Source organism: Pinus tabuliformis, chromosome 3_1, assembly GCF_031772625.1.
Source record: "Pinus tabuliformis cultivar Carrire ecotype Pingquan chromosome 3_1, CPIR1, whole genome shotgun sequence".
NCBI classification, from domain to species: domain Eukaryota; kingdom Viridiplantae; phylum Streptophyta; class Pinopsida; order Pinales; family Pinaceae; genus Pinus; species Pinus tabuliformis.
In genome coordinates, this window is record NC_142301.1 from 908,961,539 (window position 1) to 908,984,573 (window position 23,035).

The 23,035-nt window shown below is 41.0% G+C and overlaps 1 pseudogene; it reads right to left on the minus strand.

Annotated features, from left to right (window-relative positions):
- LOC149190593 (uncharacterized) overlaps nt 1-21,422 on the minus strand; it is a 28,315-nt pseudogene extending 6,893 nt beyond the window's left edge.
- Nucleotides 21,423-23,035: the final 1,613 nt, after the last annotated feature.

The window sequence follows — 23,035 nt, forward strand, 5'->3', positions numbered from 1 at the left end:
ATTGGTACGGAGCTATTGAACTCATTCCATCAGTCCTCTGCCACTCGACTTTTTGACCATGTTCAAGAGTGGCATAGAAGGAGGAGCACATGCTCTGCCCTGCCCTTTGAAGACCGTGTCTATCTAGATTGGCTTATTAGGAGCCTTTTATCACCCATTGGAAAATATCTCGCATCCCATTTTCCTCAGACTGAGGAAGAAGCTCTCCAAACCGCTTTAAAATATGACCTGATTTATGCACAATCGGTTATGTCTATACCGTCATTCCAGACCTCCCTTGTCCTGGAAGTGCCAATGCACCAGGGGAATCTCACGCCGCCGACGGTACCATTGGAACCCCTTCAAACCCTTCGCCATATACTCAGCAAAGTTATGCCCCTCCTGTTAGTAACATGTTTTCAGGGCCCCAACCCGTCTACCAAATTGTTGCTCCTCCTTATGCACAAATGAGCACTCCAGCCCCTTAAGCATTAACACCATAGCCTCCCATGCATCCTCAGCCCTAGGAGCCACCACCCCCTCAGGGTCAATTTTTTGCGCAGCAGAGTGTGATCAATCCCCAAAATTCAAAGAAAAAGAATAAGGGGAAGGGTAACAAGGGTAAACCAAGGTAATTAAGGTAATCAACCTAGTGAACCACAGGGGAACTAACCTAACACTAATAACTAGCAACAGGGAAGCCATCCCAAACAGAACAAGTCTATTCATATGAACAAGCCTTATGCATGTTGTGGTGTACCATCCATTATACACATGAGTGTCCTCTCTTACCCTGGATGCGCCAAATGTGGGAAGCTCAAGCAACTTCTAGAGGTCAATAATCGCCTCAGAATCCTGCGCCATCTCAACCCACAGTGCTTACAAATCTTTTCCCTCGGCAAGGATGTGTTGTTGCTCAATCTCAGCCAAGTCAAGCAGCCCATCCCTCACAACCTTCTCGTCCTGGTGACTACCATATCCTTATGATGAATTCTGATGAGGTTAATTCCTCCAGTATCAACCTGCAAACTCTGTCACGCCAATATGACAAGCCATCAACTTCGTCCGCCACTGAGTCCAAAACCAAAGCATCTTCTGAGCCTCTTACGACACAAAATTGTCTGCTATAGATCTCTCAACCAAAATTTGAGGCAATTCCCAAGGTCCCAAAGGGACTATTACATTGTAATGTGGCTTCTAATCAAGTTTCCCATACATACAATATAATATACGACTTGGCGCAATCACCTGCCGCCATGTCAACGCTGGAAGTACTCCAGTCGTGTCCATATCAAAAGAAATCTCTACTAACTGCCTTGGGTGCAACAGATCCTTCTGATGAATGCTTGATTGTCTTCCCTATTGATACATAAAAACATTCCCCATTCCCTTCATTCGTTGCTTTTGAGATACTAGTCCAAGTCCGTATTACCATCATCTACCGATGCATTATTGATGAAGGTGCATCCACCTGTGTGATGTTTGTTGCCATTTGGAAACAACTTAAGTCACCTAAGTTGTCCCCCTCTACCATCACTTTGTGTGCTTGGGACAGACACTCCTCCCATCCTCTTGGCATGTCACACAACTGTCCAGTGACCCTTGCGGGCAAGACTATCCATGTAGACATTGAGGTTATTGATGCCCCTTTGGATTACAACATTCTCTTAGGTTGTAGTTACACATATGCCATGTCAGCTGTCACATCTGTGGTTTTCCGCAAGATGTGCTTCCCCCATGAAGGGAATATCGTTACCATCGATCAGTTGACTTACTACGAGTTGGCATCCGTGACCTCCCCCGAGTCCATTACCTCGTTCATGTCAGATAAGCAGTCTTCGACTCCTCTTACCAGCGTTTCACCCAGAGTCTATAAAGATTCCTCATTATTGAGTGCTTTCCCTAGTCCTCCCCTTCTCATCTGAGAGCCTAACTCTATGAGTGTTTGCATGTTACAAGAGTCGTAGGCTGCTCTCAAGTAGTCTAGTACATATGATCAACAACTAGTTCCTTAGCACTATGTTTTTTCCATCCCAGTTGAGTCCTCTAGATACCCCCCAGGACCTCCTTCATTTGTGGGTGCCTCTCCTATGTTTCCACTAGGAACTGTTCCTCCAGGTCTCAACCATACAAGAGATATTCCGTCGGGACATTACCCTGCAGGTTAGATACCTTTCTTATTCCCACCTTTGGGAGTATTTTCTGTCCCTTTCATGGCTTCACTGATCCTTCCTAACATGACTTTTGGGATCCCAGTATGGTACATCAACCCCCCTGCAAGCATTCCGCCTGGTTAGCTACGAACTTATCATGGTTTGACCCCGCTTCAACCGGTCCCTACACAACCCCAATAGGAACCCACTCATGTTGCGTAAGCATTCGGACAAGGGGGAAAATCTAAGAAGAAAGAACCTAAGGACAAAGCTCCCAAAGCTCCTCCAGCCCCCAAGGCCCCAAATTCATCACCTTTGTGCGCCTTGTGTAAAGCTTTTGGGCATGCCACCAATAATTGTCTAGAGCTTCCTCATCTTAAACCTTTGGTTCATGAAATGTTCCCTGAGTCAAATATCCCTGAAGTCCATGTTAACTTACCGGGTCCACCCAAGAAAATCAAAACGTTACGTACAATTCACCCTTGTGCCTTATGCGATCATCATGGTCACTATTCCCATTATTTCCCTTGTCTCGACGAATTTCATGATTGCCTTGAGGTGCTTCGCGAATATGAGACCACTCATAGTGGAACACCTACTCCTCTACCCGTGGATTCTGGTACCACTAGTAAAACAGAACAAGGGGACTCTAGTCCCACCATCGTGATCCCTCCACCTGATGTTGAGATGACGGACACCATTGGCCATATCCTTTACCTATCGTCATCCTTGAATTCCTCGCAAGAAAACCTTTCTGAGGTTTTTGTGCACACTTCTATCGAACCTCTTTTGACAGAATCCCAGGTCTCAACATATGTAGATCCTCCATCTACTAGCTCGATGTCTACCATTCAAGATGATATGTATGTGAACCTTCTTTCTCAGGTTGATGCAACAAGTACCACTGCCACATCATGTAGTCAGTCTTCCTCCCATCCGGCCATCTTCCATTATGATGAGGACATCATGGAAGCTATGTCTACCCTTGATTACCCTTGCACTTAGGCAAGGGGGCATATTTTTTGGAGGATTCTGAAGGCCATTTCCTTCCTAATTCTCCTAGTGCACTCTACCTCAAGAAATGTTGCTCATAGCACATCCCTTTGATTTGTGTGTCTTTATTTCTGCCATAAAGTTAGGTAGATTACATCATCTCATCTATTGTCTTTTGCACCTTTCAAATAGATCCATCATCCACACCATATATCGGTCATGATGATGGTGTGAATCTCTTCCCCTAGAATCTATCCTCAGCAGCCTATGCCATTTTTACCCCCTTGCATACGTTAGTCCTTTCGAACGGTGTGTGCATTGGATATGACAGCAATAACCAGTCCAAATATGATGCAGTGATAGGTTTGTTAGTCGATGCCCTTTCTCATCACATCCTTCATCTACATATTCATTTAGATTCCTTGCTACTTGTCATGCAATTGAATTGTGTGTATCATGTGCATAACCAAGTCCTATTTATAGAATACCTATGAGTTAAGCTGTTGGTACGTGAATTTGAAACCATTACTTTCAGTCATGTTCCTAGAGCCCAAGATAACTATGTAGATACCATTGCAAATAACATTCTAGATTGGAATTTATCACATATATACCACATAATCCAACCATAAACAAAACAAATGTCGAACCATCATCGTCATATTAAAATGCATAATCCTATTATGTATCACATAAAACATATAAGTATTTGGAGTCCACCACTCTAAATACATATAGTACACCCATAGCATACTGGGGGGAACATAGGCCCCTACATCTCCTTATCATCCTTTGGAGGATCTTGTGCCAAGTTGGGTTGAGATGCTTGAATCCTTTTTTCGATAACTCAAAACACAATGGTGCTTGTTGCACAAAATATTGTCACCATGACATTCTGCAATCGGTGTGAGTCTATTACCACTCATACCTTCCTCCTTTGCAAGTCTTAAACCTCAGTTCTTCATGTCAAGCCTTGAAAAATAAGAGAAAGCCCTTAAAAGTCTCTAAAACTCTAGTTCCACACTTTCTCTTAGCATTACCTGTGGTCCCGCACCTATTGGTCATGTCCCCTGCGTACCTGACCGCTCTGTCTCTATGTAATGGGTGCGAACCCTTGTAAAAGTCAAAAAGACGCAAGTACATTCTTAAAAACTCACTTTGGGTTATTTCTCGAAGCTTCTAGAGAAAATCTTGAGGTGGCAAGTTCGCTCCTTTAAGGTTCATGCATCCCATACCTTAAGGAGCTAACCCCTTGATGTGAGGAGCTTATCCCTTTGAAGGAGGACTCTATCCCTTCATAGGTGGACCTGTAACTTCCTTCCTCTGCACTATAACATGGGGCATTTGGCTGGTTACTGAGGAGGTTGAAAGCTGAATATTTTTGAGGTGAAATGTTGTTGGAATTTAGTCTTCCTAATTGAGCTTGAGAGGAGAGATTACATACCTTTTTTGATCTCATTGGGAAGAGTGTGAGGCTTGTCAAAGTAGAGGAGATTCTTGCTTGGACCCTGGGAGGAGCTTGTACAACATCAAGGCACCAAAGGTTGTAAAGTTCTTCTTTCAAAGTTAATACAATCAAGTTTATTTTTCTCAATAAGATGTGTTTTATGGTTTATTTCATGGATTCCTTGATCACCATGATGAATATGATTTATTATATTAGCTATGCAGGTGTTATTTGATGTGTTCTTGTTTGTAATTGCAAGTTCTTAAAAGGAAACTCTTTCGAATGTTTGAAGCGTGGCTACCACAAACTAGCGTTGGACTTAAGGTAGGGTCTAAAACACCTCTTAGTTTTTATTAATAAATCACAATATATTTAGAGAAAGGTGGATTTTCTTGTCCTGCTTGTCGCTAAATATCTGTTGATACTAGGGAGATCGGTCTTGTCTGCAAGAACGATTTATCCGGTCGAAAAATTGGCGACCATACTGGGGACTGGAATTTGGTTTTTGCCTTTCCTTTTTCTTTGACTTGAGAAACTTTTTCTTGTTTCTGATTTTTGCTTGATGTGTGTGGGATTGGGTAGTTTTTAGGATCTGGAATATATTTTGTTTTTTTCGAAATTTTGAAGAGGACCACACTTTCTTTTACAAGACAGTGCAGACATCCCCGCACTATTCCTTTAGTGCACAAAGCGATATTGCATCTGGTTCTACTGGAAGCCTGCGAACCCTGTCAAAATTTTTGAAAAAACTAAATTGTTTTCGTCTAGTTAAGCTTAGCATTTATTTACGCTTTTTAGTCTCTGCCCAGATTTGCATGTGTCCTGTCAAAATTTCTTGTAAGTGAGTTCCATTGGCATTTTGGTTTTAGGTGATTTTCTAGAAATTTTGCGTGTCTGGATTGATTTTCACTTGGTATTTGTAGTAACTCAGAGATTAGAAGCCTAAGAAACCTCAGATTACCCTGGTCTTTTTGGTCTTCTTGATGAGTCTGACTGATTTGTGAAATCTGCCCTTGGTGAGACATAGATCTTGTTTTCTCTTTGCAAAGCTTTGAACAAACTTGTTTGAAAGTTTTGAATTTCATTTTTATAAAAGAAAACATAGCTGAGTGTTTTTTGATTAATTTGTTATTCTGAATGAATTAATCCTTAGTTTATTGAATAACTAAGTAAAACGTCCTCAAAAAGAAATTTTTTAAGCTTTTACTTCAATTAGGTTTTTAGAAATTTTTAGATCTCAAGCTTAGTTTTTTTATAGTTTTGAGTGTTTTCTAAAAATTGTAGAATCTCTTTTGAAAGAAGTTGTTTTCTGTAGTTTTTGAGTGTTGAAAAAGAAAAGGATTTTTTCGTGAGCATAATTAGTAGTCTCGTTTTGAGTTTATTGAAAAAGAAAAAAAGGATTTTCTTTTCATTTATATGTTGAAGAAAAGATTTGTTTTTCAAAGAATTGCATTCTCAACTCTTTCTTTAGCTAGAAATTCATTGAAGAAAAAGAATTGTTTATCATCTTAGGTGCATTTTGAGAGTTTTGGAGTCGAGTCTTCACACCATAAAGTTTCATCTCCATTCCTATTGACTTAAGAAACAACCAATAAAAATAACGCTTAAAGTAAAATTGATCTAGCAATCTTTTTATTTCTAGGGCTCTTATCACCAACATAGCTTAGGCTAGTATCTTGGAGTAGGGAGTAATTAATTCTCCAAGATAGTTAAAACAAACAAGTAGCTATCTCTTGCGGTAGGAAATAAATTCCAATTGTTACATGTATGCTCTTGGAAGCTCCTCTTAAAGGAGTCAAGCACGAGATCATATCTGAACCAGTGAGGTAATCAATCCTTCCTCATTGGGAACGCTAGCAGATATACACATATTAAAAATGGTAAACCTCGGATAGACCATTGTCGAGGAGCCTGGGGTCACTTGTTGGTAAACCATGGATTATGTCAAGGAGCCTTCAAGGGGATTAAGCTTTGTTACTCTGCCCTTGCGTGTGTATCGGATCGTAGACTGTTCCTCCAGGTATATTTGTTTCTGTTGGTAACCTTAGTGGCCATAATCTATAGGATTCTTTCCTAAGGTGACGGTGGAGGGAAGATTCCATTGTACCCGGAGCTAACGTCGACTAGACTCACTTGGACTCTCTGGGGGGTTCTCTTCACTCGAGATGGTTTTGTGAAGAAACTTGTGCCATTCTATTTCATTAAGCAGGTTTTCGGGGTAACTGTTCCAACCGCCCTTTCTGTATTGAATTCTGCAACGTTGGATTTCATCACCAACCAGTGTTTTTGGTACGGAAAGTTACTGTTTGTGTGTGGTTTGAACTCTTAGATTTTTTAGGCGTGTAATTCAATCGTTTGTTTCTTTAGAGACTTTAGGTGGTTTTATTGAGATTTTCTTTATTTGCGTGTGAAGTAATTAAAATATTTAATCATGGTTGAATTACCGAGACAATCCCGTAGACTTCGGGGGAAACCTCCTAAGTATTCACCAAGCCAGCTTGATGGGCTATGAGCTCTTGTAACTCCTAGTGATAGTAGAGTTGGGTCACCGGAAGATAGAGAATATTCTTTAATTGTTCATCCTGATTATCAAGTTCAAGCAACAGAGTATATTTCTGAACCAATTTCATTTTCCAAAGTTGCTAGTAGTATTTCTTCTACTAGTGAATTAGCTAAAGAACCTAAAATTTCTGAGCCTGAAACTGAACCTACTGCTACTCCATCCTCAGGATTTGCTTCTCCAACTTCTAGTGGTCTTGGTTAACCCAGGGTAGGAAGGATCATTACCCAAAATCTTCCTTCGGGACTCATTTCTATTGAAGAACTTGTTAGTCCAGAAGAAGATATAAGTCTCCCTGAAAATCAACCAACTTTAGAACTTAAGGAGCGTGAATCAATTTTCTATAGTCCACCTAGGAGGGACGCTTGGTACGTCTCATTGACCAACTTTTTAGAAAATCCAGGTATTAGTTTTTCACCACCTCGAATTTCTTTTCATCCAACACCTAGAGGTTATTATCCTCCTTTGAATATGTCGAGACAGTCATCCATGTTTTCCCAATCACCAAAAACATTTTTATATGGCAATCCTTCTGTTCCTTCTGGGTATCAGTCACTCACTGGTACTTTTTCAGGAGAATCTCTTCAACCCATTGAACATGGGATATCAACTGGTAATAACGGAACTCAACCGTTGAGTGTATAAGAAACTCTTATGATGTCTGGTACTATTCCAAATCCGCAACCTCAAGGTAGTCAGTTACCGCCTGGGGGGCAACCTCAAGAACAGTACATACCTCAAGGTCAACCCCAGTATCAATATATACCTCAAGGTCAACCCCAGTTTCAGTATGTGCCTCAAGGTTATCAACCTCAAGGTCAGTACCCAACCCAAGGTTTCCAACCACCTTCTAGTCAATCATTTGTACAAGGAGCTGGAAATGTACCTTTGAATTATCAGCCCTATCCTCAACCCGGTTATGGTCCTCAATATGCTCAACCTTCTATGGGTCCATACCTTGGAATGAACATGGTGTGGGATCCATCTCAATCTCAACAGATTTTGCAACCTAATGTGCAGTTTTCATCTCAATCTGGACAACCTTTGGTTTCTGGTTCAACCCAGTAACCGGTCCAGTCTACTATTCAAACTTATGCACCTGGTGTAGCTCATCAGTCTGGGCTTAGTTCGCCTCGAACTCTGCCTCAAACGACTACTGCAGCTTCTGTTCAGTCTACCCCACCTACTTCTGGAGTATCAATAGCTCCGGTTTCTATTGTTCCTGCATCAACTCCTCAAGCCTCTTTACCTCAGTTGGGACCCACAATTCAGACTTCGGTTCAGATGCCTGTAGGACAACCTGGTCCAAGTATGGTTATCACAAGTTAACCATAATTCACTTATCAACCGTACTAGGGACAGTATCAATTCGGTCCTGTTGTGCAAAGCCCAGTTTACCAATATCAACCGTACCCGAATACACTTATCAGCAACCTCAACAACCCCAGTTTGGTCCAGTTAATCATGGTTTTCCAGGAGGATATAATATTCCAAATGCGATTCTAATTCCAATTTATCCTGGATATCCTCCTCCTGGGGTTGGTCTTATGACCCAGGGTTTTCGTGACCCTAACCGTCAGTTACCGTTTATTGCAACTTTGGACTTGCCTAATTTGTTGCACCTTATGAATGATCTGATTAATTATCTTCCGTTTTGGCCGCCAATGTTGAATAAGTTGCCATTGATATCCCAAAGTTTGAAGGTAAATCAGGAGAGGATCCATCAAACCATGTGATGACTTATCACCTCTCGTGTGCATCTAATTCCATTATAGATGATTCAATTCGCTTATGTCTTTTTCAACGCACTCTGGTTGGTCTTGTGGCCAAGTGGTACATTGAGTTACCGCGAGCCTCTTTTTATAATTTTAGTCAGTTAGCCACTTCGTTCTTAACTAATTTTCAGTTGCCTGTCAGATATGACAATGGCACGGAATTATTAACTTCATTAAAACAATCAACGTCCACATATATTTCAGATCATATTCATGAATGGCGACGTCGACGATGTTTAGTGAAAGTTTTTATTCTGGATCAAATTTTAGCAGAATGGTTTGTTAAATCATTATTACCTAAAATCATTGAGGATGTAACTAAGGCAGGAGTTGTTACTGAAGAGAAATTAATTGCTCAAGCTCAGTACCTAGACCTCGTCTATACGCAGTCGGGTACTTTACACGAAAAAATCCCTGACCTTCCGAAACAAAATCAAATAACTGCAGCTCCTTCAGGGTCTCATGCAGCTAATGGTATGATTGGTTCAGTTAACACCAAAAGCAAGAATAAATCTTCAAAGAATTCTTCTCCTATTATAACTTTACCAGATTCCCCGACAGGAGACTCTTCCACTGAAATTCCTGCCGATATTCATGTCATAGAATCATCTACGGCCAAATCAAAATCTGGCGGTAAAAAGAAAGGGAAGAAGAAAAATAAACAAAACTCAAAAGAGAAATTAGATAAAGCTAAATCTACCGACGAGAAACATAAACCTCGCTATCCTTGTCTCATTTGTGATGAAGAGCATTTTACAAGAGATTGTCCACATCGCGCTGAGGTTGCGAAAATCGTCAAAGGTTCTCAAACGCCTGTTGTCTTGAAGGATCCTTTTCCTAGTCAAGATAGTAAGATGATTGGTTCTTCCTCAAATGCCTCAGAAGAACCCATAATGATGATGTCTCATGTCAGGATTGCGACGCGATCACAAGATTATGGTATTAAAAGTCTTGTTGGTGGTAAGGAAGCAGAATCTTCTAATTCAAACCCATGAACTTCAATTCCTTCTGGTTCTGATCCGCTACAGATCGAGAAACCTAACCCGGACTTAGTTATCAAACCGCCTGCTAAAGGTATACTTCAGAAGTCAGCTTTCAATCCGCATGTGAGAGTTGCTCAGAATTATAACATTGTTGAAGACTTAGCTATTTCCCCTTCAACAATGTCGGCTTTGGAGGTGTTGCAATCATGCCCAGCACAGCGTAAATTACTTTTGTCGGCTATAAGAGCTGTTGATATTCAGGATTCAAACCTTATAATCTTCGATTTAGATAATAGTACACCTCGCCTACCTCATCAAATGGCTTTCCAGATTCCATTGTTAGTAAAAAACAGACCTTGCTTTAGGACTGTAATTGATGAGGGCGCTTCTACGTGTATTATGTCGATCCAGTGTTGGAGATTGCTTGGTTCTCCTACACTCAATCAATCCCTGACGATTCTAAAGGCTTTTGATGGTTTTGGGTTCCATCCTTTTGGCATTCTATAGGATTTACCTATAGGGGTTGAAGGCAAAACTGTTAATCTAGATGTGGAAGTGGTTGATGCCCCTCTAGATTACAACCTTCTTTTGGGTCGCAGCTGGTCTTACGCTATGACTGCTATTTTTTCATCGGTCTTTCGGCTTATAAAGTTTCCTCATAATGGAAATATCGTAACCATAGACCAGCTGACTTATTTTTCATCTGACCCAGCCTCTTCTAAAAGTATCCAACATGTCGGTAAAACAACTATCCCTTATAAGGATGTTGGGGTAGGATTGATTAAATATTCTGGTTTACTAGGAACTTTTTCTTTTCCTCCTCCTAACGTATCACCTTCTACTACAACCATTCATATGATTTCATCAAACACTATTGTTTTGGTTGATCCTTGGATCGTACCTTTCGAATCTGAGGTGGATTCATTTGGTGATGCAATGCCATTGAGTCCCTATGAAATTGCATATCAGGCTGTACAGTCATTTTCCAACCCTTCTTCAACCGAAATTGATCCAATGAATGTGGTCCATGTAGAATCACTTTCAATATCAACCTCATATTCAACAACTTTTTCCAAGCTTGTTCATACTGATGAGCAGATTCGTGAAATTTTGTCTGTTGATGATTTACCATGGGAAGATCTTCATCATCGATCTTCATTTTTACCTGAGCTTGATCATTTTGAAAATGATTTTTCATCTATTTTTACTACTAATTATGTCAAAGAACAACAGAATCCATTGCAACATCCTGATTCTGAGTTAAATTTGGGAAATATTTCTCGAATGGTTCCTATTGACATTTCAGTTAAACCAGGAATTGTTGAAAACATTCATATAGATGCTTTATGTACGGACAATGAACTCCAAACTTATAAAGCCCTATTTCAAGAATTCTGTGACGTGTTTGCCTGGTTATATGAAAAAATTCCAGGAATCAATCCAGCAATTGTTGTTCATGAAATTAAAACTTACCCGGATGCTAAACTTGTCCGGCAACGTTTGCATCAGAAACATCCGCGGAAAGCTGTTGCTATTAAAGCTAAAGTTGAGAAATTACTTCAAGCAGGTTTCATTTATCCAATTCCTTTAACGGATTGGGTATCGAATATTGTTCCTGTTAACAAAAAGCAAGGAACGATAAGAATATGTATCGATTATAGGGATATTAATCGAGCTTGTCCTAAAGACAATTACCCAACTCCCTATATCAATCAAATCATTGATGATTGTGTCGGCAGTGAAATTTTCTCCTTTATGGATGGTTTTTCTGGTTACAATCAAATCAACATACTCCCTGCTGATCAACCAAAAACGGCTTTCACTTGTCCATGGGGGACATTTGCTTATTGCAAATTACCTTTTAGATTAAAGAATGTCGGAGCAACTTTTCAAAGAGCTATGTCTTACACGTTTCATGACATCAAGTACATTGTGCAGCCCTATCTCGATGATTTACCTGCCCATTCATTACGTAGAGCCGATCATCTCACTCATTTATGAGCAATATTTATGATATGTAGTCATTATCGAATTAGGCTGAATCCACACAAATGTGTTTTCTGTATAGAAACGGGTCGTTTACTGGGATTAGTTGTTTCAAAAGCCGACATTCGTGTCGATCCCTCGAAGGTTGAAGCTATTGTCAAATTACCTCCTCTTTCGACTCTTCGCCAACTCCAAAGTTCGCAAGGGAAAGCAAACTTTTTACGTTGTTTCATTCCTAACTATGCTGAGATAACAAAGGGTTTTACCAGGTTGTTGAAATAGAATACTCCATTCTTTTGGGACGAGATAGCTAACAAATCTTTTGATGCACTTAAACACGCATTGACCCATGCACTATTATTTCATCCTCCCAGCTACAACCAGGATTACTTCTTGTACCTCGCCGCTTCTCATTCCACCATTGGGATGGTTTTAGTTCAGGAAGATGAATTCAATAGTGAACATGTGATTTACTATCTTAGTTAAACTCTGAATCCGACTGAGCTTAAATATTCGCATGTGGAGAAATTGGCCTTGGTAGCTATTCAAGTTGTCCAAATATTTTCTCATTACATCTTATTACGCAAAACTACCGTAATTTCTGACTGTAACCTTATGATCTATATTTTGACCAAACAATTGCTAGGGGACAAGTATTCCAAATGGATTGTTATCCTACAGGAATTTGACTTGGAATTTGAAAAATCCAAGGCAAAGAAATCTTTGGTATTTGCAGAATTGATGTGTGATTTCCCGCGTGTTGATACTGAAACTATGGCGGAAGAGCCCATTGCGAATGAATCCTTGTTTCTTATCAGTACTCTTGACCCATGGTATGGAGATATCGTTGTTTATCTCCAAACCCAATCTTTTCGGCCTGAAATTTCATGATCTCAGCGATGGAAAATACATTTCCAATCCCAACAATACAAAATTATTGGAGATACACTCTATCGTCGTGGGGAGGATTCTGTTTTCCGGCATTGTTTAACTCATGAAGAAGCTGAAAAGGTCCTAAATGACTGTCACTCTGGAGCATGTGGCGGTCATATGTCTGGGTATGCCACAGCCCAAAAGATATTGCGCGCTGGTTATTTTTGGCCGTCTTTATTTAAATATTGTATCTATGCGGTCCAAAAATGCCACAATTTTCAAATTTTTGATCGAAAGATGCGTGCTCCACCTACTCCTCTCCACCCTATAATTGTCGTCGGCCCTTTTGTAAAGTGGGGTATCAACTTTATTACATGTAACCCTCACTCGTCCGGGGGGCATCCGTATATCATCCTTGCGGTAGATTATTTTACTAAGTGGGCCGAGGCGATGCCTACATTTTCAACAGACGGCAAAACTGCTGCAATTTTCATTTTCAATCATATAATTACTAGATTCGGTGTTCCTCAAGCGATTAGTACTGATCATGGGAGTCATTTTCGAAACATCATGATGATTGAACTAACAGATCAACTTGGCCTGCATCACGATAGTTGTACTCCATATTACCCACAGGCTAATGGTTTGGTTGAAGCTATCAACAAAGTTCTAGTCATTATGATCCGACGAATCATTGGTATTCATAGGTTGAATTGGCATAACATGTTATTTTCAGCACTTTGGGCGTATCGAACCTCAGTAAAAACATCAACTGGTTTCACTCCTTTTCAACTAGTTTACGGTTTGGAAGATGTGTTACCCATTGAATGTGAAATTCTGTCATTGCAAATAGCCATAGAATTACTCCTAGCCACTTCCGAAGAGGAGAAACGTTTGTTGTACTTAGCTCAGCTAGATGAGAATCGACGTGATGCTGCATTGGCAATCGAAACTCGTGCCAAACGAATTAAAGCTCAGTGCGATCGAAATGTTACACCTCGTAATTTTTCGAAAGGAGACCTAGTCTTACTATACGATCAAGCAAACGATAAGCTAGGGGCTGGAAAATTTGTACCTATGTGGCATGGTCCTTATGTTGTTAAGCAAACGCTGGCAAAAGGGGCCTATGAATTGGTAGATTTTGACAATGTCTCTTTGGGTAAACCCAGAAATGGTTTTTATCTAAAGAGATATTATGCTTAAATCTGGGTGTGGAGATTTTAGTTAGATTAGTTTCTTTCTAGCTGGTGTGTTTTAAATTAGAAAAGTGTGCTTAGTTTAGAGAGTGTTTTTATCATTATTCCTGCTTATCTTGATTTTACTCTTGATATTGCAGATGTCGACGTCTCTTCAAACATACATTGGTTTCACTGATGGTGCTTGTTGTAATACACGAAACATTTCTTCCGCATCTTGGGTTATCTATTCACCCTCTGATGAGTTGGTATCTATGCATGGGGTAAGCCTCTGTCAAACAACGAACAACATTGCAGAGTATAGTGCAGTGATTGAGTTATTATCTAAATCCATCTCATTCAGGATTCGGAGTTTGATTGTTAGGTTAGATTCTGAACTCGTTGTATTGCAACTTAATCGAGTTTAAGCCATTAGAAATCCGGTGTTATTAAGATTATTTTTTAGAGTTCGTCTCTTGGAACGTGAATTTGACTACATTGAATATCAGCATATTCCAAGATATTTAAATACATTAGCAGATGCAATTTCTTCTCAAATGTTAAATAGACATTTGCAATAATCAAACAGTAAATTTAAAAACATTTCATAACATGTTATACAAGATAGCCAGTAATAGTGATATAGCATAGCATAGAAGTGTGTCAAATATACATCGTCTTCGATCATAGGTTGAAAAACACCTTATGATCGACAAAAATGATAGTACAAAAATAAAAATGTCGTATGAGTCTACAAAGGCGATCATCCTATCATTGGTGATGATCACAATAAGAAACCACTGCTTGGGCCACCCTACAAAGGAACCTCCTGAAAGGTCCTAGGACCCCAATCACATAGCGTTGTAACCTAAGTGGAATATCATCTATGCTAGTCTCTAGAATATCTGATGTCAAATGTTCTAGATGATTTTCCAATTCGGTCAGGGTCTCAGTAGATTCGTCCCGTGGGGCTGGTACTGCTGCAGCTGGGTGTCTCCTCTCATAGGGCCAGAGAGTGGCTGGTCTCCGTGGACCCACATCTGCATTTGAAACTTTTACTATCAGTTTCGGACGATTTAAAAACAAAAAATAAAAATAAAACTTAGAAAATGTTGAGAATGATTTTACCTGAATCATCCCACTGCTCCCCTGGTGGAAGAGTCATGTCTGGATCACCACGATAATCCATCCCAGCATATGGAAAATCCTGAATCACAAAAAGTTGGTTCTCCAACCAAAGAAAATACTCAGGCAGAAATCAAACAACCTTTGAACCCTCCTCAGGATGACGGGCCATAACTGCAACCCATCGCATTAGCTTAGGTTCTCGGGGAAGTCCAACTCCAATGGAAAGATGTCGTGGGACCAACATTGGGACCCTCTCTAGACCAAAGCTCACAACTAGGAAACCATATCCAAAGTTTTTTAGTTGTCCGTTCTTTGCTCTAGTTAGTTGGCCTTTTACATTCACCAACACAGCTTCGCACCAGTTGAAGATGGTGCCTCGATAACAGTCTACTGCCATTCACATTTGGGATACGGTAGCTACATGCAGTGTTGCGCTTCCATAGAGTCTGGTGACAATAAATGCAATCACTTTAAGTTCAGGATGGGAGATAGTTTTGATATCAATCCCTTTGTCCTTTGTTTGGTCATTACAAAACTCTAGTCGGAGACTATCGACAGATCGGCCACTTGGCCTAGTCCCGAATAGAGATAATCGTTCACCTCTCTTAGGAAAACCATTCAGGAAATAAATTTCCTCTAGCTCAATTTCGAGCCGGTGGCCACCAATAATGAAACATTGGTCCTGTATATTCCACCTGTCCACCAGCCATTGCAAAAAGTCTACTTGGGCCCTCATGCCAGGTATGACCCAGAATTTAAATAGCCCGCATGCCCTCAATGCATCCAATGAGGGTTGATGATTAATTGTGGCAAGGTCCACATCTTTGTGCTCCCGTTCCCGCCAAATGAGCATTTTGTATATCCTACATTGCAAAAACGGTGGATTAGAACATTTTAGTTCAAAAAATTTTGGGCGGAAATGAAAAAATTAGAGTTTTAAAACCTATTTCGCGGGGTCCGCACCCGCTTGTTAGGGATAGTGCATAGGTCCGCACTCTTCCCAAGCAGCAGGTGCAGGCCCCTGGCTCTTTCCTTTGTAGGAAAAAGTCGGGGTCCGCAGGTTTCGCATGTTGCGCCTGCGGCTCCTCGCGAATGGTTTTTTAAACTAATTTTTCCTTAAAAAATCAAAATGGAGGCCTAAAAACGAAATACAAATGGTTGAAATGCAAGATTAAAGTGATGTGGATTACCTGGAGCTCACAGTTTTCGTTTCCAATGGACGGATTTTCCGCAATCTTCACAGGAAGTTTCTTACCCAAAATCTCTCTTTTCTCACTCTGAAGTCAAATGGTAAAAATGAATTTACAAAAGCCCTTTTTATTTTCTTTTTTGAATAAATGAATTTTTAATTTGTTTATTTTTCACTTTAGAAAGGTAACTTTTGATGCATTTTTATTTATTTTAAACAGGTATGAGTAATGTTTGAGTTTGTGTGCAGAATATTGGATTTTTCAGGGAAAATTGATCATTTTCAACAAAAAACATTGGAGTCCTCTTTAAGCTCTTTTCTAACTCGTAAAATATGAAAAGATTTCCAAGTTTTTCTTTTTAAGCTCGTTAAAACGGAATTAAAAGGATGGTCCACTTACAACTCTTTTCTGACCGTATAAACATGAAAAGATTGTCAGGCTTTTGTCGTTTCAAGTTCGATATTGGTTATAAAATGGCGTGTCGTTGATCGCCTTTTTACTTTTTCAGATCAGAGACACTAATTATGAAAAGTACTCCTTGATCGTAATGGTCAAGCAGTTCTCTCAAGTATTATTTTATACTTTTTCGGGCTTGGGAGACACAAATTTACGAAAAAGGACAACCATGGAGTTTTCTTAAGTTTTTCTTCCGACTCCCTAAAATTGAAAAACACCGAGTTTCTCCTATATTGGACTCGTTAAAATTTAACAGTAAAGGACCTATTCAATTTTAAACAGGAATGGACCACTCCTTCTTAGGGTTCAAATTTTAAACTAAGTTGGACTCATCCGAAGGATGAGCTTATAACCAAGCAAATGTTATCATCCCCAAGCTTGTCAAAAATAAAGAGGTACTTGCCAGAAATGGTGGGGGAAAAGAGAGAAAAATGAACCTGTTTGTTATACTTTGTGTTTTAGAAAAGCATTTAACCACTCTTGAACACGACACTTTTTGTTCACCTGGGTTGGGAAATCCTTTGCCTAACAGTTAATCAAACCATATTGAAAGTCTTCAGTCGGTTTCTGGGTATTAGCTTTGGGTCAATTGTCACCAAACCATCTGTAGTGTAGTTATGTGTTCAAGAGGTCAGTTCAAATAAACCATTCATCTGAAAAATATCTGTCATCCATCTTGACCATCCCTGAGTTAGTCCTTGCCAAATATATTTCTTCAAACTTGATCTATGATTTCGTGTTGTGGGCTTGCCTACGACAGATCTCTTTCTATCGAATTTAGCTCATTGTCTAGAAAGATGATCTAGAAATCATCAGTACCTTGGAATCTGCATGCTTCAATGGCAAGTTTCTCGCGTTCAACGACAAGTTGTATCATTGACCTTCGATCAAAGGATTCTATGACATGTTCAAAATCAGCTCATCTATTCATATTTCATGGATTGTATTGAGTACTTTGAGAGCCATTGACATTACTGGTGGTTTCTCTCACACTTGTTAACAGTTCACATCATCAACTGGCAATCAAGTGGTTTCTACCATGTTCAACTTCGACATGTTCATTCACATGGATAGAATCGTACTAGTTCGGGAAGCAGAAATCAAGACCCTGGATCTAGTTTCCACCATCCAGGCTGCGAGGAATTTTGTTATTCATTATACAGTAGACTATTCATAAACAGATGGTTGCGCCCATACTGTGTCTACATATGTCTATACTTGTGATGTATTACAAAATCATTCCTATATCAGAGTAGTTTAGTTATTTTTCTAGTCAGTTTTGATCTGAGTATGGGAATGCCTACCTCAGCGATGATATGTTCACATATATATATTTTGTATTGAATGTTTTTACAAGATCTGACCAGGGTGTCCACAGGATGATCCTTGAAATGATAAAGTACTTCACTCTTCTTAGATGACAAATGCTATCCTCATCTATTACAGACTTCGCACTTTAGGGGGCAATCTGTTGCACAAAATATTGTCACCATGACATTCTGCAATCAGTGTGAGTCTATCACCACTCATACTTTCCTCCTTTGCAAGTCTTAAACCTCAGTTATTCATGTCAAGCCTTGAAAAATAAGAGAAAGCCCTTAAAAGTCTCTAAAACTCTGGTTCCGCACTTTCTCTTAGCATTACCTGCAGTCCCGCACCTATTGGTCATGTCCCCTGTGTACCTAACCGCTCTATCTCTGTGTAATGGGTGCGTGCCCCTGTAAAAGTAAAAAAGGCGCAAGTACATTCTTAAAAACTCACTTTGGGTTATTTCTGGAAGCTTCTAGAGGGAATCTTGAGGTGGCAAGTTCGCTCCTTTAAGGTTCATGCATCCCATACCTTAAGGAGCTAACCCCTTGATGTTAGGAGCTTATCCCTTTTAAGGAGGACTCTATCCCTTCATAGGTGGACCTGTAACTTCCTTCCTCTGCACTATAAAATGGGGCATTGGGTTGGTTACTGAGGAGGTTGAAAGCTGAATATTTTTGAGGTGAAATGCTGTTGGAATTTAGTCTTCCTAATTGAGCTTGAGAGGAGAGATTACATACTTTTTTGATCTCATTGGGAAGAGTGTGAGGCCTGTCAAAGTAGAGGAGATTCCTGCTTGGACCTTGGGAGGAGCTTGTACAACATCAAGGCACCAAAGGTTGTAAAGTTCTTCTATTTTCAAAGTTAATACAATCAAGTTTATTTTTCTCAATAAGCTGTGTTTTATGGTTTATTTCATGGATTCCTTTATCACCATGATGAATATGATTTATTATATTAGCTATGTAGGTGTTATTTGATGTGTGCTTGTTTGTGATTGCAGGTTCTTAAAAGGAAACTCTTTTGGACGATCGAAGCGTGGCTGCCACAAACTAGCATTGGACTTAAGGTAGGGTCTAAAACACCTCTTAGTTTTTATTAATAAATCACAATATATTTAGAGAAAGGTAGATTTGCTTGTCCTGCTTGTTGCTAGATATATGTTGATACTAGGGAGATCGGTCTTGTCCGCAAGAACGATTTATCCGGCCGACAGTGCTCCACAAACTCCTCCTACTAGGGGGCATCATTCCCACCTTTTCATACCAAATCAGTCCCCTCCATCACATATGTTTGCAGTCAGTATCCCATGCTTGGGGGCATGATGTTTTTCCCCTGGCCATCTTCTCAATTGATTAACATAAGTCTCAGCCTAGATCCCATTGGATCTAAGTATGGTCGATTATCCTCCCATTCCTTGGATAGTTTGTCCTACCGGCCCCTCCGGTGAGCCATATGGCCATTGCATATCATAGACGTTTGATACCACATCTTCAAATATTCTACTCCATGTCCACGTAATCCCCATGTTTGAATTAGTGGGCAAGGATGATTCTAGACCTCCTCTAGTAGTTTATTCTCGTTTTCCTCTTCCCTTAATTCTTCACCAGTAACCATCGTTCCAAGAAGCATTAAGGCCATCTTTAGACAAGTAAGGCTACTTGTGTGAAAGTCCTAGACCCCGATTCTGATGGTTAGTTTATCCGCTACGATCTCCACAAGATTTAGGGCCTTTTCCTCCTCTCCAAATTCACCACAGATCACTTAGCAAATGAATTCAAATTGGAGGGAAAACTTCGTTTCTGTTGGCTTGAGGGGGCCTGACCCAAGTTCAACGTTAATTTGCCAAACAAATCCCTAGACTACTGGCCCTTTTGGCATCAGCCCGCAAAGCGCGAACCGAAGTCTCACCTTAAGCAATATGGGGGGGTGTTGGAACTAAGTTTCTGCACCCTGAGATGGTTGTGATGTCGTTTGATTCCCTCTATCCCTGCCTTCGCGCAAGTCGCTTCGCTCTAGGGCTTACAAGAAGAACCCTTTATTCTATCCTTTAATACCTTCGCGAAATGGTATGATCGACCTTCGCGCATCCCTAACCTGCTGCTCAAGTACTTTTTCACTATTATGGCAGTGTGCTGTGCAAATTCCCTAATTAATCTAAGGGACTTGCGTATCTTATCAAATAATTATAGTTAACACCGCGTAAATAGATAATCGTAATAGCATTCAATTATTCAACGTAATTGCTTTCATTCGCGCATCACATAAGCATAATAAAGGAAATTCATACATAACATATCAAGATGCAATAAAAGAACAAAGACACAGGAATTTCCGAATATTTCTCTTTATTAATATCTTCCAAGTGTTTACAAACTCTTTTTGCCCTGCGCACACAGCTGCAGGGGTTCGTGCACTTAGCTGCGGACTTCTACCCTAGGCCTCTGCGCACTTAGTTGCAGAGCCTCTAAATACACTATGACCCAAGACTTAGACTTGTTACTTCAGAGCTACGACTCTCTTACATTATTCATCATTGTATCTCTCCCAAACTAATTAGATCTTAACTCTTTTTATACAATCCCATGGTCTGCAGACCATGGGTAGAACTCTTACAACTAACTTTGTTTTACAAAACTAAGGGTGGACTACCATTTATGACACATAACACCTTCGTGCTTTGTGACCACAAAATGTGGAAACTTTACCATTTTATTACAAAATTTAACTCAAACATGGGCTTTTAGCCCCAAAACTGCCCTTGGGGGATCCCGCTCCCAACAGGCCGCCAACACAAACATTGTGAATCGCCCTCAAGTTACTCGATAGGCACAGATATCTTTGCGTGAAGCCTATCCAGCTCAACCCGTATGACCACTACCTCAGCCATGCATTGAGCTGCCACTTTCTTTGCGTCTTTCACTGTCTTCTCGGCCACTGCTCCTGCGCTGTCAGCTTGAAGCTTTTGTTGCGTCGCTTGCAGAGTCACAAGCTTTCCTTTAATATTTCCTATGATTGTGTAAGCTTCCTACAGCCAAGGCTTTAATTGCGCCTTCAGCACTTCTTCCTTGTTCAACGTTATGTCCACCTGTTCCTTCAGCTGCTTGGCCTCCTGTAGCTTGGCTAGCCTCTATGTCAGCGCGACGGTTTGTGTTGTGCCCTTAACTTCATCGTAGCACTGTTGTAGCTCATGCTCTTCTGTCTCCAACCTCTGTATATTTGGGTCCTCCTGCAAACTTTTCAAGACCTCAAATGACTGCTCAAACAACTGTGTGCAGTCTGCTACTGCACTCTTCACCGCCGCTACTTCCTCTGTGACAGTGGTTGCCCGATATTCCTTTACCTCCTGTGGTGTTGAAGGTTGGGCCATCAACTATAGCTCTATAATCTGCAGGTTCAACTCCAACTGAACCCATGCCATCTCTGTCTGAGTGTTGCGCACCCCTGTGGCCAACTTGCGGATGCGGACCTCGACTGGTTCTTCCTTCGGAATGGCCAACTCTGGGACTATTATGCATGCCTCCTCAATGACCTACATAATCCTCTTTCTCTGATTGGTCGCCTTAGTCTCAACGGCGATGGAAACATTTCTCTGTAGGGCCATCTGTTTTTTGTTGATCCGTTGTTCACTGATCACCTTGAGGGCGCGGTGCTCTTGAGCCCTCAATTTTGCAATTACTCCATCCTGCAAGAGGTGGAGTGCTTCCTGTGGAAGCGCTGCTAGGTTCAGCCCAACTCCCTTCAAGGTGCTGGCAGTGGGCTTGTCAACCTTATTTTCTATGGTCAATGCTCCATCCGGTAGCATTATAACACTGGAAGCCTTCGTGCCCAGCATATCGGCAACCTCTGAAGTGCCAATAGCCAAGCTGGTAGACACCGTACCAGCCTGCGACGCGCGGTTCTGCAACTCCTACAACCCGGTCTGGATGGCCCCGAGGATGATCTACTGCTGTTGTTCAAATTGCTGCAAGGCCTCCATGGTGACACCTCTGACTGTGTCACTGATATCATGTAAGTCGCCCTCCGTCAATGTGATAGGGTCTAGCTAGGTCTTGGTCCCCTTGGATTTCTTTATGGACCCTCCCTTCTTCAGCTCTCTTGGGTGCTTAATGCAAGCGGATGTCTCTTGAGGGTTCACGTTGTGTTGTTTTGTGTCTTTCCTCTTCAGTCTCAGGTGAAGGCGACCTCGTGCCTTTATCAGAGCCCTGCTCTGTGCCACTTGTCTACTTTCCTACCTGTTTCGCTTGGGCCTTCTCAATGGCCTCCTTTTTCCTCTTCTCGACCAGTTGCGCCATCTTCAGCTTGGCCTCCTCCTTCTTCTGCGCGGTGGACTTGCTTCCACCCACCACCAAGTCTATGGTAGTGTGCCACTCTGTTGGCCATTGATCAAGAACCGCATCGATGGCATCATTCGTGGCCAGATATGGTAAGTCGTACCACATCTGCGCACGGTCCTTCAGCGCCCTGATGGAGACCGATGGAAATCAACTTTGAACTCGGCATAACTCTACAAGTTAGTGTACACTGTGGGTGACAATCGCGTCTTACGATTGATGGCCATCTTGATATTCATCTCCATCAAGATCTAGAAGATCTTATTGTCATGAACTCACTGCGCGTCCTTGGTCGCCCACAGCGAAGCATACTTTGCTACTTCAGGGAGGTTTGGCACCAAAGGGAACTGGCTATCCTCTGGTAGCTCCCATGCTACCAGCACAATCGACAGCAAGAGCCACGCATAGTGGAAAATCTTGTTGATCTCTTGTGTTTCGCAGCAGTTTGCCAGGAACTCTCTGCGAAGGTAGTCCGACCAGTTAAATTGGACTCCTTCAGCGCACTGTTGTACAAGCACGATGACAGGCACTGGCACCTCGTCAGTGCGACACTTCCACATCACCTTCCCTACAAGGATCTACATTTCTACCTTCACAATGGGGTCGTAGATGCTAGAGATAGCGTACCCACATGGCTTCTTCACTAGTTTGAATTTTTCCTTCATTGACTCTGCAAGAGCATGCTCGCCACCCTT